The sequence below is a fragment of the Macaca nemestrina genome, chromosome 6, assembly GCF_043159975.1.
Source record: "Macaca nemestrina isolate mMacNem1 chromosome 6, mMacNem.hap1, whole genome shotgun sequence".
Lineage (NCBI taxonomy): Eukaryota > Metazoa > Chordata > Mammalia > Primates > Cercopithecidae > Macaca > Macaca nemestrina.
The window spans coordinates 174,021,484-174,038,446 of NC_092130.1; the positions used below are offsets into that span (position 1 = coordinate 174,021,484).

Consider the following 16,963-nt stretch of genomic DNA (forward strand, 5'->3'; position numbering starts at 1 on the left):
TGTCAAAAGAAGCAAGCTGAGCATGGAAAGAAACTCAGTACTGCTGAGAGGGCTTCAGAGGACAAATGGATCAGACAGGAGGTCTGACGGAGCTGAGTGCACTTTTTCTGCTGGACTACGGCCACCTGACCATGTTCTGGCAGCAGTGCTTCTTCCAGTGTTGCCGGGACAGGAACTGAGTGCTCTGGGGCTACAAGTAAAAACATTCATGGCGAAGTAAGACAGGTCACAAGAAAAAGGAGGAAGGAAAAAAGAGAGAGAGAGAAAGGATACATTTGAGATTGTGTATAGTTAATAAAATGTGAGTTGGTTTATATGGATATTATATTTTATATATTACAGATTTCTATTTTATAGATTTAGCCTTAATATGAACACACATTAGAGCTTTCCCTCTCTGCTCAGGGCAGTTCATGCTGAGTCCCACAAAATCAGTGGTAGCAAGATTCATGCAATCCCAAGTTCTAGTTTCTCAGACCTGTTTTCTCACTGGGCTGCTTTGATTAAGTCACTCTTTTTTCTGACACGATGACACCAGTTAGCCACCTAAGGCAGAGAACATCTGAAACAGAGACTGGCAGTGCATGCTTCATGGCTCTACTCTCTCACCATCTTTGGAGGAGAAATTGCAATAGAGCCCCCGTGAAACAAAGCATAATGACTTTGATGATGAGTCTACACTGTGCTTCCTAATGAGGTCAGTGAGACTCCGCAGAGCCATTGTCTGAGAGCGCTCTTTGCTCTGTCAGCAGTAATTCGTTCCAGGGCTACCTGAGTTCAAGGGAGGGTCCTCAGGGGACACCACAAAGGCTCTCGAAACACTTCAGCCCGGCAAAGAGAGAGAGCATGCGCTATGCTGCATGTTCCCTGCCCAAATGGAGAAAAATGGCTTCAAGTATTGAACAGATTGTTTCTTGTTTCTCCCCTTAAAGAAAAGGCAACACGAAGACTGTACACTGACCTTTGAGGGGGCAAAATTAAACATCCCCAATTCTCAAATTCAAGGTAAGCACAAAACATTTTAGGAACATAGATGTCTGAGAAAATATTTTCTACATTAAAACAACAAGAATTCTTGTATGACAGATTGAGTATTACATCTCCAAAATGATTAGGACCATAGATAGTGTTTCAGATTTGGGATTTTTTCAGATTTTGTATAGATGCATATGCAAAATGAGAGAGCTTTGGGAGGGAAGCCAAGTGTCAACACAAAATTCATTTGTTTCATTTACACCTTATTCACATAGCTTGAAGGTAATTTTATACAATATTTTAAAGTCATCTTGTGCATGAAACAAAGTTTGTGTACACTGAAGCATCAGAAAGCAAAGGTGTCGCTCTCTCAGCCTCCCGTGGGGACAATCTTGTTGTCTGGCATCTCTATCATTCCTGACTCTGAATTTATGTGCTACTACTGATAAGCAATCATTTTCTTACACTTACTCACACATAAGTACTTAGCAGTAAAAAATATGCCATACCTTTAATACCATGAAAAGATAATGTATTCAGGGTAACTAAGCAGCACAGTAGCATCCCCAGAGCACTTGTATCAGCTGTTAAACAACCTCAACGACAAACAATGCAAGCTTCCAGTCTCCACCTACATTGCTGTGTTTTGATTAAAAGGTTCCTGCACACTGAATTTATTTTTTTAGGTGGGAAAAAACATCCGAAGCAGTTGAGGGGCCAGGAAGCGAGTCCTCTAGGGATGAGGAGGCATTCTCCTGGGTGGCTTTTTAAATGATTCCTCCAGAGTTATCTCAGCCTCATTAACAACTGTTTTTGTCTTAAAAGTCTCTGATTTTGTAAGCTGACATGATTTGTTGGTATTTTAAGAATGCACACTTCTCTAGTTCTTCAATAAGCCCATCACACATGTTCACCATGCCATCTTTAGGTACTTTTCCTGCAGTGTTAACAACGTCATCTCCATCGTCACTGTTATCACAATCACCTTAATTCAGAACCATTTCTGCCATTTCACCACTGGTCAATAAATAAACAACAGGGCTTCATTATCGATGCTAAAAATTTCTGTACTATCCACTTCTTTCAGTTTACTGACAGACTCTGAAGGTGCATGTTTTGCATATGTAAGGAGGTCAGACGTCATTTTTTTTCTCACTTGACATGTGAATCGTTCAAAGTCACCACTTTGTTTATCATCATCATCGAGCATAGTTACAGGACAGAGGTTGTGCTAGTCGTGCACAACCTCTTGTGAAGGCGTTTGTCTTTAGTCACTGTGTTATAGGTGTTGGCGACAGCATATCAGCAGCCTTCATGCTAAACTCCTTTTAAAAATCTTCCACACCTGTGCCTCTGTTCACTGCTGCTAGTGTGCTACCCAAGAAAGCGTTTTTCATATGTACTCTTCTTTGATCTAAGAATACCTTGGTCACATGGTTAAATTAATTAAGTCAATTTGGGAGAAAGTACATGGCATAGTTTTTTTTATTATTATGCTTTAAGTTCTAGGGTACATGTGCAGAACATGCAGGTTTGTTACATATGTATACATGTGCCATGTTGGTGTGCTGCACCCATTAACTCATCATTTACATTAGGTATATCTCCTAATGCTATCCTTCCCTGCTTCCCCCACCCCACGACAGACCCCAGTGTGTGATGTTCCCCTTCTTGTGTCCAAGAATTCTCATTGTTCAATTCCCACCTATGGGTGAGAACATGTGCTGTTTGTTTTTTTTGTCTTTGTGATAGTTTGCTGAGAATGATGGTTTCCTGTTTCATCCATGTCCCTACAAAGGACATGAACTCATCCTCTTTTATGGCTGCGTAATATTCCACGGTGTATATGTGCCACATTTTCTTAATCCAGTCTATCATTGATGGACATTTGGGTTGGTTCCAAGTCTTTGCTATTGTGAATAGTGCCACAATAAACATATGTGTGCATGTGTCTTTATAGCAGCATGATTTATAATCCTTTGCATATATATCCAGTAATGAGATGGTTGGGTCAAATGGTATTTCTAGTTTTAGATCCTTGAGGAATTGCCACGCTGTCTTCCACAACAGTTGAGCTAGTTTACAGTCCAACCAACAGTGTAAAAGTGTTCCTGTTTCTCCATGTCCTCTCCAGCACCTGTTGTTTCCTGACTTTTTAATGATCGCCATTCTAACTGGTGTGAGGTAGTATCTCATTGTGGTTTTGATTTGCATTTCTCTGATGGCCAGTGACGATGAGCATTTTTCATGTGTCTGTTGGCTGCACAAATATCTTCTTTTGAGAAGTGTCTGTTCATATCCTTTGCCCACTTTTTGATGGGATTATTTGTTTTTTTCTTGTAAATTTGTTTGAGTTCTTTGTAGATTCTGGATATTAGCCCTTTGTCAGATGAGTAGATTGCAAAAGTTTTCTCCCATTCTGTATGTTGCCTGTTCACTCTGATGGTGGTTTCTTTTGCTGTGCAGAAGTTATTTAGTTTAATTAGATCCCATTTGTCAATTTTGGCTTTTGATGCCATTGCTTTTGGTGTTTTACACATGAAGTTCTTGCCCATGCCTATGTCCTGAATGGTATTGCCTAGGTTTTATTCTAGGGTTTTTATGGTTTTACATCTAACATTTAAGTCTTTAATCCATCTTGAATTAATTTTTGTATAAGGTGTAAGGAAGGGATCTAGTTTTAGCTTTCTACTTATGGCTAGCCAGTTTTCCCAGCACCATTTATTAAATAGGGAATCCTTTCCCCATTTCTTGTTTTTGTCAGGTTTGTCAAAGATCAGATGGTTGTAGGTGTGTGGTATTATTTCTGAGAGCTCTGTTCTGTTCCATTGGTCTATATCTCTGTTTTGGTACCAGTACCATGCTGTTTTGGTTACTGTAGCCTTGTAGTATAGTTTGAAGTCAGGTAGCGTGATGCCTCCAGCTTTGTTCTTTTGGCTTAGGATTGTCTTGGCAATGTAGGCTCTTTTTTGGTTCCACATGAACTTTAAAGTAGTTTTTTCCAATTCTGTGAAGAAAGTCATTGGTAGCTTGATGGGGATGGCATTGAATCTATAAATTACCTTCGACAGTACAGCCATTTTCAAGATATTGATTCTTCCTATCCATGAGCATGGAATGTTCTTCGATTTGTTTGTGTCCTCCTTTATTTCATTGAGCAGTGGTTTGTAGTTCTCCTTGAAGCGGTCCTTCACATCCCTTTAAGTTGGATTCCTGGGTATTTTATCCTCTTTGAAGCAATTGTGAATGGGAGTTCACTCATGACTGGGCTCTCTGTCTGTTATTGGTGTATAAGAATGCTAGTGATTTTTACACATTGATTTTGTATCCTGAGACTTTGCTGAAGTTGCTTATCAGCTTAAGGAGATTTTGGGCTGAGACAATGGGGTTTTCTTAATATACAATCATATCATCTGCAAACAGGGACAATTTGACTTCCTCTTTTCCTATTTGAAAACCTTTTATTTCTTTTTCCTGCCTGATTGCCCTGGCCAGAACTTCCAACACTATGTTGAATAGGAGTGGTGAGAGAGGGCATCCCTGTCTTGTGCCAGTTTTCAAAAGGAATGCTTCCAGTTTTTGCTCATTCAGTATGATAATGGCTGTGGCTTTGTCATGAATAGCCCTTATTATTTTGAGAAATGTCTCATCAATAACGAATTTATTGAGAGTTTTTAGCATGAAGGGCTGTTGAATTTTGTCAAAGGCCTTTTCTGCATCTATTGAGATAATCATGTGGTTTTTGTCTTTGGTTCTGTTTATATGCTGGATTACATTTATTGATTTGCATATGTTGAACCAGCCTTGCATCCCAGGGATGAAGCCCACTTGATCATGGTGGATAAGCTTTTTGATGTGCTGCTGGATTCGGTTTGCCAGTATTTTATTGAGGATTTTTGCATCGATGTTCATCAGGGATATTGGTCTAAAATTCTCTTTTTTTGTTGTGTCTCTGCCAGGCTTTGGTATCAGGATGGTGCTGGCCTCATAAAATGAGTTAGGAAGGATTCCCTCTTTTTCTACTGATTGGAATAGTTTCAGAAGGAATGGTACCAGCTCCTCCTTGTACCTCTTGTTGAATTCGGCTGTGAATCCATCTGGTCTTGGACTTTTTTTGGTTGGTAGGCTATTAATTATTGCCTCAATTTCAGAGCCTGCTATTGGTCTATTCAGGGATTCACCTTCTTCCTGGTTTAGTCTTGGGAGGGTCCATGTATCCAGGAATTTATCTATTTCTTTTATATTTTCTAGTTTGTTTGCATAGAGGTGTTTATAGTATTCTCTGATGGTAGTTTGTGTTTCTGTGGGATTGGTGGTGATATCCCCTTTATCATTTTTTATTGCATCTATTTGATTCTTCTATCTTTTCTTCTTTAGTAGTCTTGCTAGCAGTCTATCAATTTTGTTGATCTTTTCAAGGAAACAGCTCCTGGATTCATTGATTTTTTGAAGGTTTTTTGTGTCTCTATCTCCTTCAGTTCTGCTCTGATCTTAGTTATTTCTTGTCTTCTGCTAGCTTTTGAATGTGTTTGCTCTTGCTTCTCTAGTTCTTTTACTTGTGATGTTAAGAGTGTCAATTTTAGATCTTTCCTGCTTTCTCTTGTGGGCATTTAGTGCTATAAATTTCCCTCTACACACTGCTTTAAATGCGTCCCAGAGATTCTGGTATGTTGTGTCTTCGTTCTCATTGGTTTCAAAGAACATCTTTATTTCTGCCTTCGTTTTGTTACGTACCCAGTAGTCATTCAGGAGCAGGTTGTTCAGTTTCCATGTAGTTGAGTGGTTTTGAGTGAGTTTCTTAATCCTGAGTTCTAGTTTGATTGCACTGTGATCTGAGAGACAGTTTGTTATAATTTCCATTCTTTTACACTTGCTGAGGAGTGCTTTACTTTCAACTATGTGGTCAATTTTGAAATAAGTGTGATGTGGTGCTGAGAAGAATGTATATTCTGTTGATTTGGTGTGGAGAGAGTTCTGTAGATGTCTATTAGGTCTGCTTGGTGCAGAGCTGAGTTCAATTCCTGGATATCCTTTTTAACTTTCTGTCTCATTGATCTGTCTAATGTTGACAGTGGGGTGTTAAAGTCTCCCATTATTATTGTGTGGGAGCCTAAGTCTCTTTGTAGGTCTCTAAGGACTTGCTTTATGAATCTGGGTGCTCCCATATTGGGTGCATATATATTTAGGATAGTTAGCTCTTCTTGTTGAATTGATCCCTTTACCATTATGTAATGGCCTTCTTTGCCTCTTTTGATCTTTGTTGGTTTAAAGCCTGTTTTATCAGACTAGAATTGCAACCCTTGCCTTCAGACGATCAAACTTCTCCAAGCTAAAGGAGGAAGTTCAAACCCATGGCATAGATATTATTTTTGATGAAAATTTCACCTGAAAGATGAGCAGAACAATTGTCAAGGAATAAGAAAATCTTGCAGTCATTATCCAGTCCAGCTTCTCTGCAGTGAGCATGAGCCACTGGTACAAAATATTTGTAAAACCAATCAGAAAAGATGTCCCTGGTGATCCATGCCTTTTTATTACATCATAATGAAATGGTAAGATAGTCACTTCTTGAAAACAATGAGGCCACAAGCTTTTGCCTATCACAGCAAGCTTACACTTATGCATGCCTGCTGCATTGGCACATCCTAGTGTAGTTATTCTGTCCTTGGCATTTTTAATCCCTGCAGGAACTCCCTCATCAACTGTAGTCAGTATCCTTCTGGGGACAGTAACACCAAAGCAATGATGTTTCCTCAGCATTATAGATTTGTTCTGGCATCAGATTTTGACCTTGGCAAACTCCTCAATGAATTTCTCCACCTCTTTGTGATCAGCAGATGTTTTATTATCACAAATCTTCAATAATTTTATGCTGTGTCTTTTCTTAAATTTCTGCAACCCGCCTGTTGAATATTCACAGGTCCCTTCAATTTCCAGTTCATCATGATGAATATTTACTTTTCATGATTAGCATTCCATTAGGCACATGTGTTCGGTGAAATGCTGAGACATCCATTCTTTCAATACATGATGGAGGTTTTCATCTGTAGCTTGATTAGCAGTGTTTTTCTTCTTTACATTAACTTTTCTTCATTGCTTTGAGCACAGAACTTCAACAGTTTATTTTTCTGTTTCCTCAGAAGGATACATATGGTGGTAACCATCATATTCACCTGTAAGACCTTTCCACTAATGCTGCTGTCCAGTTTCACTAGCAGCTTGACTTTCTGTGGTTCAAATAAACATAAATGTCTTCTTTTTTCCCACTTTACCCCTAGGAGTATCCTCAGGCCTTTTTGACATTTTCAACAATATACTTATACCATAGAGAAGAGAATAAGCAACAAAAATTATAGTAAAATATGCACATATGTCTTGACTCTACGTAGTGCATGGTGGGGAGCCTGCTGTTGGTGCCCCTGGCCCGCACACATGCCAATTTAGCATCCTTTGTGGGCTTGCTTGAGTAGGGAAATCTGGATGTATGTGGAAAAGATATATCACAGCTGAAGGGGGCTGGGAGAGTCTTTTTTTCCCGTAAGGACACTGAGTAAACTGTTGTACACTTGTATTTTGACTGCAACCCATTGCATGATGTCAGGTGTGGAATTGTCCACTTGTGGCACCATGTTGGTCCTCAACAAATTTTGAATTTTGGAGCATTTTAGATTTTGAATTTTTGGATTAGAGATGCTTCCCTCGTATAAGACCTAGAGTCACAATAAGTAGCCTCATAAAAATATTTATTTAAAAACATTTTTTTGAAAGGCAATTGAAGAAACATTTAAGGAGAGTAGGAACAGAAAACATTTTCTGTTCTGGAACATTAGAAGATATATAAGTTGCAGTTGTAGCTTTCACTTTTATCAGCAATGTGCAAGTAGAAGCAAACTATGGTGCTTTATGCTATGAAGATGTAGCTGAAGAATCAATGAGGTAGAGAGGTTTGTAAAAATGAATTTATTTTTTATTTCCTTGACTTTTGTCACTACAGTTCCAATAAGACTCAGTCCCGCCAGTGAGATGCTCTCACAGGAGACTTTGAATTGGAGTGGAGTTGTATGGGGAAAGATTGGTTCCCATTTGTTGGCATAACTGGTGACAGAACTGTCAAGGATCTGTAGCCTGAAATTATAGCTGTAGTTTCTGAATTCATGAGGTAGCTTCTGGATGCTTCCAGATACTTCAGAAGCATTAGGGAGAATTTCCTTGATTTGGGCAAATGCAGTTCTGCTATCAGAAGCAATCCTAACAATTCCTTGGTTTACCCCAGAAGAGAAGAGTCTGGTAACAGAGTTGCTTCTGAGAGCACCCCTGGAATCTGTTTCTCTTGCCTTTGATGATTTTGTATATGTATACTTCTTTGTATTAAGTATCTTTTTACTTAAACCTAATAAAGTGGGCAATAGCATCTGCAACCACACCCTAATCAATGTAAAAGCGAAGCGTTGGCCAAAAATGAATTCCAAATCATCAAAGTTATGCGAGTCTGAATGTACACACATGTTTCTTTGTGCAAACAAGGCAAATAATGAAAAAAGACCTTGCATGAAGGTCCCAGGGCACATTTTCTGTACATCTCTGAGTCAAACCTCAGTGGTTGTTATAAGTGGTTACTATCAGAATTGAACAAGGGTAGAAGTCTCCAGGCTTCTCTGTGAATGGCTTGGTTTCTTGGAATAGTGTGGGTGCTCGATGCCTGGGGAAAACACTTCCTGGAGATGAGCAGATCCTGAGAGCCAGCAGCCATAAGAGTCCAGGATCCATGTGCACAGGAAGCACACTGTTGGGGAAGAGCACTCCAATCCTTCTTCAGAAGGTCTTCTGCAGATCCAGGAGGCCCTGCTATGAAGAGATGCTCCTGTCAATGATAAAACCTTGGAATCTTTGAGGATTACAAGAGACTGGTTTAAAGATGCTGGGATACTTTGGCCAGAAGTTGTATACGGAGCTGTTGGTAGGTGTTCTTCACAAATAAACCCATGACCAATTTGGTTCTTCCTGCTACAAGGGGCTGCCCAAAGTCAAGATCATGAATGCTGTCTTGATAAACTGTACTTTCCAACTTTTATACTGTCAGACTATAAAAGTATAGGCTACTTTTACACATTTGAGACTGATTAATGGTGGTGATTCAAACAAGCTGAAGCAGTATTATGGAAATTTTCATTTCATTTAATACTTTTTGCCTGCAGATAAATTACAAAGTTAGCAAATTTTAAATATCCAGGTCTTGTACCAATTCCCTCATATTTATTGGTCACTGGAAGTTTCAAGAATTTTGGAGCTGATTGAAGAAAAGACAGGACTTGAAGATGACAGTATTGTACAACAAGCTTTATTGAGTGGCACTTGGGCAGGGATGATGTCGCTCAGCAGTGAGGTGGGGCGTCTCTGGGTCACGGAGCTCTAAGAACAGCAGAGGTTTGGGTCTTTTATAACTACAGAGTTTGTCTTATCTATGGCTAGCAGATGTTGACTGCACTCTCATGGGATATGCAAAGCAGACAGGCTATAAATAGCTAAAAAATATGCTTATGTGAGCTATATGTAAGTGATTGAATGTGTAAAATTTTGAGTTTGGTGCTGGTAGGTTTTGAGTTTACTGTCCTATTCTGAAGAAGTAAACAACATAGCGTCCAGTATACAGGGTTCCTCTTTGGCCAGCTTACACAAGAGTGTCCACACAGCTCTTGGTAGCCTAGGAGTGTGTGAGGTTTCTCAGCACTCACCCATGCTTGCTGCTTCAGCAAGATGAGGGGTCAAGGAACTCCATGTGCCTCACCCTCTCCGTGGTTTCCAGATGATGAAACACAGATCTTTTCTAGTCTTAGTTCCCAAATTGATCCAGAAATTCTACAAAAAAAAAAAAAAAAATTTTAAAGTGAATCATAGAGTTGGCAAGAATTCCACAGATGCTAAAAAATTAAAAAGTTTAGAAAACTTTGGAGGCATGTTCTGGGCCAATCTCTCAGTCAACTCCTCCTCAATAGTGGGGATGATCTGATGACTTATGCTTGCGTACCCAACCACCTCATATTTTCACCCCACGTGCAGTTCAATTTCTCCCATCCCAGAGCCAAATAAAATCAAGTTTATTTATGTGAAGATAAATAATCTATTCTTATGCCAATATGCATTAACTCTTATTATATTTTAGTAGTTGGAGTATTTACAGTAAGTGTGATAAAAAGAGTATTGAAATTAAATCTGGTTAGGTGCAGTGGCTCAAGTCTGTAATCCTAGCACTTTGGGAGGCCAATGTGGGCAAATCGCTTGAGGCCAGGAGTTCGAGACCAGCCTGGCCAACATGGTGAAACCTCCTCTCTAGTAAAAAGACAAAATTTAGCTGGGCGTGGTGGCTGGCACCTGTAACCTAAGCTACTCGGGAGGCTGAGGCAGGAGAATCACTTGAGTCTAGGAGGTGGAGGTTGCAGTAAGCTGAGATTGCACCATCACACTCCAGCCTAGGCAACAGAGTGAGGCTCCATTCCCCACTAAAATAATAATAAAATAAAAAAGAAATTAAATCTGTTCCCGAAAATTAAATGCCTGGTATTTTCATCACAACAAATATTGACACAGGAGAGTAACTAATTTACTCAATAAATGCTTATTAGATGTTTACTAAATGCTCACAATATTTTATACCTAATTAATGAATGAATGATAATTTTTTTTGAATACATTTTTAAGTAAAAAATTTCAACCTAGTCCAATTATTTTAAATCTTCTTTTTATAGAGAGAAGTATTTGTTGTCTGTGGTGAGAGGTTATTTTCCACTAAACATTGTTGATGATGTAATCTATCATGAACAGATCTCACTATTTCTGTAGGCTATTATTATTTTTTCTAGTATTTTGATAGGGTTTCAAGGAGGAAAATAATGGTAAGCCTAACATCCTTAATATTTCATTCATTGATCAGCATATCTGAAACATGGATTTGTTTTATAATATACAAAATAATTATGTAAAGAATATTGGTTTATCTGCTGGTTTTCTCTTTTTTTTTTTTTTTGTTATTATTATTTTTTTTGAGACAGAGTCTCGCTCTCTCTCCCAGTCTGGAGCGCAGTGGCGTGATCTCGGCTCACTGCATGCTCTGCCTCCCGGGTTCACGCCATTCTCCTGCCTCAGCCTCCTGAGTAGCTGGGACTACAGGCACCCACCACCATACCTGGCTAATTTTTTGTATTTTTTTTTCTTTTTTTTTAGTAGAGATGGGATTTCACTGTGTTAGCCAGGATAGTCTTAATCTCCTGACCTCATGATCCATCCCCCTCGGCCTCCCAAAGTGCTGGGATTACAGGCGTGAGCCACTGTGCCCGGCCTACCTGCAAGTTTTTAAAGTGAAAGAAATATACCTCTAAAGAAGAGAAAGCCCATAACCCAAGTAAAATATCTCAGGGCAGCATTTAAGTCTGTGAACTCTTCTTTGCTAAATCCACTCTATTTCTGGAGAAAAATCCAGAGCACTGATATGAAGATGATTGAGGTTTTATTTTAGCTTTTCAAGACACTTTGTGTTGAAGAAAATGTGCTACCATGGTTTAGCAAAATAATCCAAGCCCACTGATGTTACCACTGAATCTATAAGCAGTAAGCACAAAACTACTGAGGCAAAAAATAAAAGTGGGGTGGGCCCAGCAAAACTGAACTAAATGATCTGGACTAGAATGCTAAATCTCAACTCTTAGAAATCCAGTAGCCAAGGAATTGGCTGTACAAGTTTATGAATTCAAAAATGTCATGAATTCAAAAAGTGTCATCTTGTAAAAGTTACATTATGGAAGTGGAAGTGTATTTGTGTGTGGGCTTCTAGGGCCATCCATGATGTTATCAGTTTTAGGTTCAGCAAATAGGCCCTGTGTCTTTCAGCGACCTTCCATGAGTGGGCCAAAGCCTGCACCCTCCTCACAGCTGATGTCAGTCCATGCACAGCAAGAGAACTGAGGACCCACCAGCTACAGAGGGCTGTGTATAGAGTAGTGTTTGTTTCAATGGAGGAGGATATCGTATGTAAGAACAATGCCATCATATATCAGATTTTTAATTTATAAAAATAATTTAACTCAGAAGATATCAATCTCTTTCAACATTTGAGTGCTAACTAACCATGTTTGCTCTATCTCGTTTAATTCCTGTTTTTAACCAATTAGGCTTTCAAGAAGTAAGCACTGCGCTCAATTTTACCAACTAGAGATATCAGGGCCAGGATTTGAACCCAGATCTTTGATTTGTCAATTCAAGGCTTTAACGACTACACTAGCTGCCACTTTCTTTACAGTTAATCCCACAGTTCTCTCCAGAGTCCTTACTCGGGATGTTACAGACACCGTGATGTCATCATTGCTTCAGACAAAGGGAAATTCAGTAGTATTGCTTGATAAGCACATCTCAAATATCAATATTATTTTAAATTGGGTTTCTTTCAGTTTCTTCCATAGATTGCAAAGGTTCTGTTTAATTTGATGATACTACTTGATGCACTGATTTTGCTAAGAAACTTTATTCTCCATATACTAGACGCTTTCTGCTGGGGTGAACCCCACACCACAGACTTTACGTGGTTCTCATCCCTGGCAACCTTGGCCCCTTGGCATTTGTAACCGGTCTGTTTCACAGCTGTAAGAGTGGTGAGGAAATGTGTGCTGTCTCCATCTCCATTTCTCCATCTCCATTACCGCCGACTGCATCTTCACGGCTGCAGGGCAATCCATCAAGTAGGAGAGCGTGGTGGGGGCTTGCTCTAATAAATGTGCCTCATCTGTAGGTTTTCCCAAAATATCTTTTCTCAGTTTACTTTTTGAAAATCACCCACACATTTGGATACTGACTGTTACTTTCATCAATGTTGAGTTTTGTGATCCACGATGTCCCCGTTTTTTTTTCTTTTTCTTTTCTTTTTTTTAATTTGGAGATGGAGTCTCACTCTGTCACTCGGAATGGAGTGCAGTGGCGTGATCTTGACTCACTGCAACCTCCGCCTCCCAGGTTCAAGTGATTCTCCTGCCTCAGCCTCCTGAGGAGCTGGGACTACAGGAATGCACCATCACACCTGGCTAATGTTTGCATTTTTAGTAGAGATGGGGTTTCACCACTGGCCAGGCTGGTCTCGAACTGCTGATCCCAGGTGATCCACCCACCTCAGCCTCCCAAGGTACTGGGATTACAGGCGTGAGCCACCGTGCCCGGCCGATGTCCCAAATTTGTGAAATAATTAATTTTCCAAAATATCAATTTACATGTTCCTATGACAGTAACAATCAAGAACTTAAATATGCCATGATGTTAGTCATTGCCTTATGCAATGAGATTTGTGGAAATGAGAAAACATTGTTTTTATTTAATTGAAAGATTTTCCTTTCTGTGTGACAAAAAAAGTTAATAGAAAAAGGATAAATGAAAAAAGCATAGATAATACATATTTGTGTTTTGTGGTTTCCATATAATACCTTAAAGTTTCAATTATGTAAATATAATTCTTTTCTGAATAGACACATTTCATTGGTTAGGTATTAGGATTCCTCAGCATCTACTGATATTTGGGGCTGGTTAATTCTCTGTTGTGGGGGCTGACTGTACATTGCAGGGTGTTCAGCAGCATCCCACCAAACCCCAATTGAGACAACAAGAATATCTCCAGACATTGCCCAATGTCCCTGGGTGGGGGACAAAATCTCTTCCAATTGACAAGCACACATGCACATGCACATCTTTGTTTTGACTTTAATATTTTTCAAGCTATACAATTGTAATGAGAAAAAAATCTGCTATTTTAAGGTACAAGGCTAGTATCCCTAAATAAAATCACTATATACATATACAACAAATATAATAATAGGAAAAAAATTCTTTGATTTAGTGATCACACTGTGTTAATTGGTGTTGCTGTTTACTGAATTATCTCCAAACATAGCAATCTAACCAATATGTATGATCTCAGCCTCCGTGGGTCAGTAAATCAAGAGTGGCACGACTGGTGCGTGATTCTGGTCCAGATACCAGTAAGTAACCCAGTTGTCTCAAGGTTCACCTGAGGCTGATGGAGTCTCTTCTAAGCACATACCTTTGGGCCCTGGACAATGTCAGCCCCTCCTGGGCTGCTGGAGGGAGGCCTTAGAACCTCACCAGGTCATGCTGGCTTCTTCACAGGGCTGCCTCTGCAGCATGGTGACTGGCTTTTTCCAGCATGAGCCATCTGAGAGAGAGAGAGAAAACGCATACCCCAGATGGAAGCCACATGCTTTTCATCATCTGCTCTGGGGACTGATATCCCATCATTCCTGGGACAGTCCATCTCTTAGAAGGGAACCACTGTGACCAGCACACACTTGTGGGTGGATCATAAAGTGTGTGATTAGCATGCGGGCTGCCAGGGAGGCTGCCTGAGACAGGCTCCTTTATATAAACAATTCACTTCCTTAAGAAATGAAGGTCAGACTTCTCCTTCGCTTTGCTGGGACCTCTTCTCAACAACCAGGGCTCAGCTGAGACAACACTGCTGTCTAGGACCATGAGTTGTGCTCAACACAGCCAGGGAGTCTCCTGAGCCACGTTGGAGTGCAGTCCCCTATTGCACACCCATCAATGCCCATCAGAACTCCTCCCATCAGAACATCCAGTGACCGGCAGGAATCACCATCAGGGGCCCAGCAATAGGGGAGATTCTCCTTTTCTGAGGGGGTTGGAGCAGTAGACAAGGAGATGGCTCTGAAGGCCTTAGGTGCAGCCCAGTTTCCAATCCAAGCTCACCGTGTCTCCTCAAGCCTCTTATCTGGCTTCTCTGACCTTCAGCTTTATGTATGTATGTATGTATGTATGTATGTATGTATTTTATTTTTTCATTTTTGGTAGCTTGGGACTAATACCACCTACCTCTTAGGACTATGGCAGGAATGAAGTGAAGAAATGCATAGAAACATCCCAGGACATGGTAGAAACTATGAAATAAATGTTTTCTTACTGTCGTTGATTTTCATAAGGGAATAGTTGTTAGTGATGTTTCATATACAGGGCTCAGCATTTGTGTGAAATGACAGCCAAGTGCTGTTTGAGTTTATCAGGCTAGCCTGGGCTTTAACCAGTAGTGAATTCTGGGTCACGTTGGGGAAAATGCTCTGAGTTCCAAAGTGTCTGGCTTGGAGTGAGCTTTTGAATAATAGCTTCTGTTAATTTGGGGACAGCCTGTGAGAGTTCGATTTGCTTCCTGTACTTACTAATGATTTTAACTAGAACTCCTGACAGAAACATTATTTTAGTCAGAGTGCAGGAAAAATTCCTGGAATACAAAACAAGAATTCTGGAACCCGGCCTGCTACCAATTGTGGGGGTCATTCTGGGCAAGTGGCTTGATTTCAGTTGGCCTCAATTTTTCCAAGTTTGCAATGAAAGAGGCATATGGATGAGGCAATTTCCAAGGCCACATCTGATAAAATTCTATGCTATTCATCTTTTTCTAAACAATCATGTCATGGAGAAAATCACCCAGTAAAGCAGAAAAGATTTTCTAAAATATCCCTGTAACTTTTCTGTGTCATTTAGAAAGAACGGATAGTCTCTAAGTCAAACCAGGTTTATTGAGTCAGATGATTTTGCTGCTGCTTGCAAATCACAATGGAAAGTGACAGAAAGTCTTTCTTTAAGAGGAACTGGTAACTGTTGGAGGATGTTAGTGACTGACTTATTTTGAAAACAAGTAAGGTATGGGGCAGAATAAAAAACGTACAGTGTTTTTCTCAGATTGATGGTACCAACGGCTAACCAAACGAGGTTTTTGTTTCTAGTATTCCAGCTAATAAATGAAGAAGGAAGGGCAGAGTTAGAAGACGATCATTTCGTGATCCCAATGAATTAATGGACCTAGGCATTGACCACCAACAGCTACTAACGTCATTGAATGAGAGATGGCCCAACCCTGTGCACCTTCTCATGGGGGTTCATGATTCCACCATTAAAGTCCTTTTGGCATAAAAGTTGAGCCTGAATCTGATGAAACTCCTCTAGATCCACTTCCCTGTATAAAGAAAATACACAGGGAGAGGAAATATGTAAATAACAGCATGTAGAAGCAAACAGCAAAATTCAGTCTGCAAAACACTCTAGAGGACAAACTGATCTGTATTTATTTTGCAAATATAAGGAAAACATTATATGAAAAGAAAACTCAACTGATTAAAAGAGACATAAGAGATAGATCAATTAATCATAATGTGTGGACAAAAAAAATCCTTTGTGTGTCTAGGATCAAACAAACTGCAGAAAATGTAAAGAATGACATTTGTGACATTTTCGAGACAATGAGAGCTTTGAATACTGACTAGATATTCATTATCTTAATATTGATGATATTAAGAAATTATAATTTTAAAGATATAATAGTGATATTATAGTTATGCTAAGGAAAAGAAGTTATTTTCCTTGAGATACAGTCTGACACACTTGTAGATGAACTGATAGATTTTCTTCAAAGTAATGTGGAGTGGGAGGTAAAGTAGTGAGCGCATAGATGCAGAAATGGTGCAGCTGAGGAAGTAAAATTTGGGGGCAGAGGTGAGACTAAAATGGCCAGGAGTTGAAATAGTTAAAAGTAGGTGATGGACACAGGGAGATTTATTTCATAGACCTGTCTATCTATATGTTTGGAATTTCTCACAGCAAATAGTTAAAATACAAGTAGACACCAGCAATTGAAGAAAATTAAATAGAACACATTATCTTCAAAGTCCATTCTGTATGTGTAAAGCCAACTGAAAATTGAACTTGTTTGGGTATCTAAATTTAGTCTAAAATGGACTTTCTTTATAAAAATTCAACTTTATAATCAATAATAAATGTTAACTTTCCGCCTCAGAGTTGCAAGTGGGATGTAAAGAGTGATGCATTGGAACCAGCTCACAGAAACTCAGGAGAATCTGTGATTAAATTTTTCAGTTGTTGAACAATCATTATTAATATTAAATTGTATATTTATAGTGAAATAAAT

At 39.4% G+C, this 16,963-nt stretch overlaps 2 long non-coding RNA genes across 6 annotated transcripts in view; both read right to left on the reverse strand.

Annotated features, from left to right (window-relative positions):
* Window positions 1–75: 75 nt before the first annotated feature.
* Window positions 76–15,747, reverse strand: LOC105489472 (uncharacterized). Of its 2 annotated transcripts, XR_011625159.1 has the most exons (4): window positions 15,707–15,747; window positions 14,048–14,179; window positions 9,708–9,831; window positions 76–190 (listed from the first exon to the last, which is right to left on the reverse strand). It is a non-coding gene; the product is annotated as an uncharacterized lncRNA (long non-coding RNA). The 2 variants fall into 2 exon arrangements; XR_011625158.1 differs by lacking the exon at window positions 76–190 and having other exon boundaries at window positions 9,304–9,831.
* LOC105489469 (uncharacterized) overlaps window positions 15,746–16,963 on the reverse strand; it is a 349,939-nt gene continuing 348,721 nt past the window's right edge. For 3 of the 4 annotated variants that reach the window (XR_011625156.1, XR_011625155.1, XR_003019779.2), the window contains one exon: window positions 15,752–15,994. This is a non-coding gene — a long non-coding RNA (uncharacterized lncRNA). Of the gene's footprint in view, window positions 15,995–16,963 lie in introns of all 4 variants that reach the window. The other variant, XR_011625157.1, reaches the window with a different exon arrangement.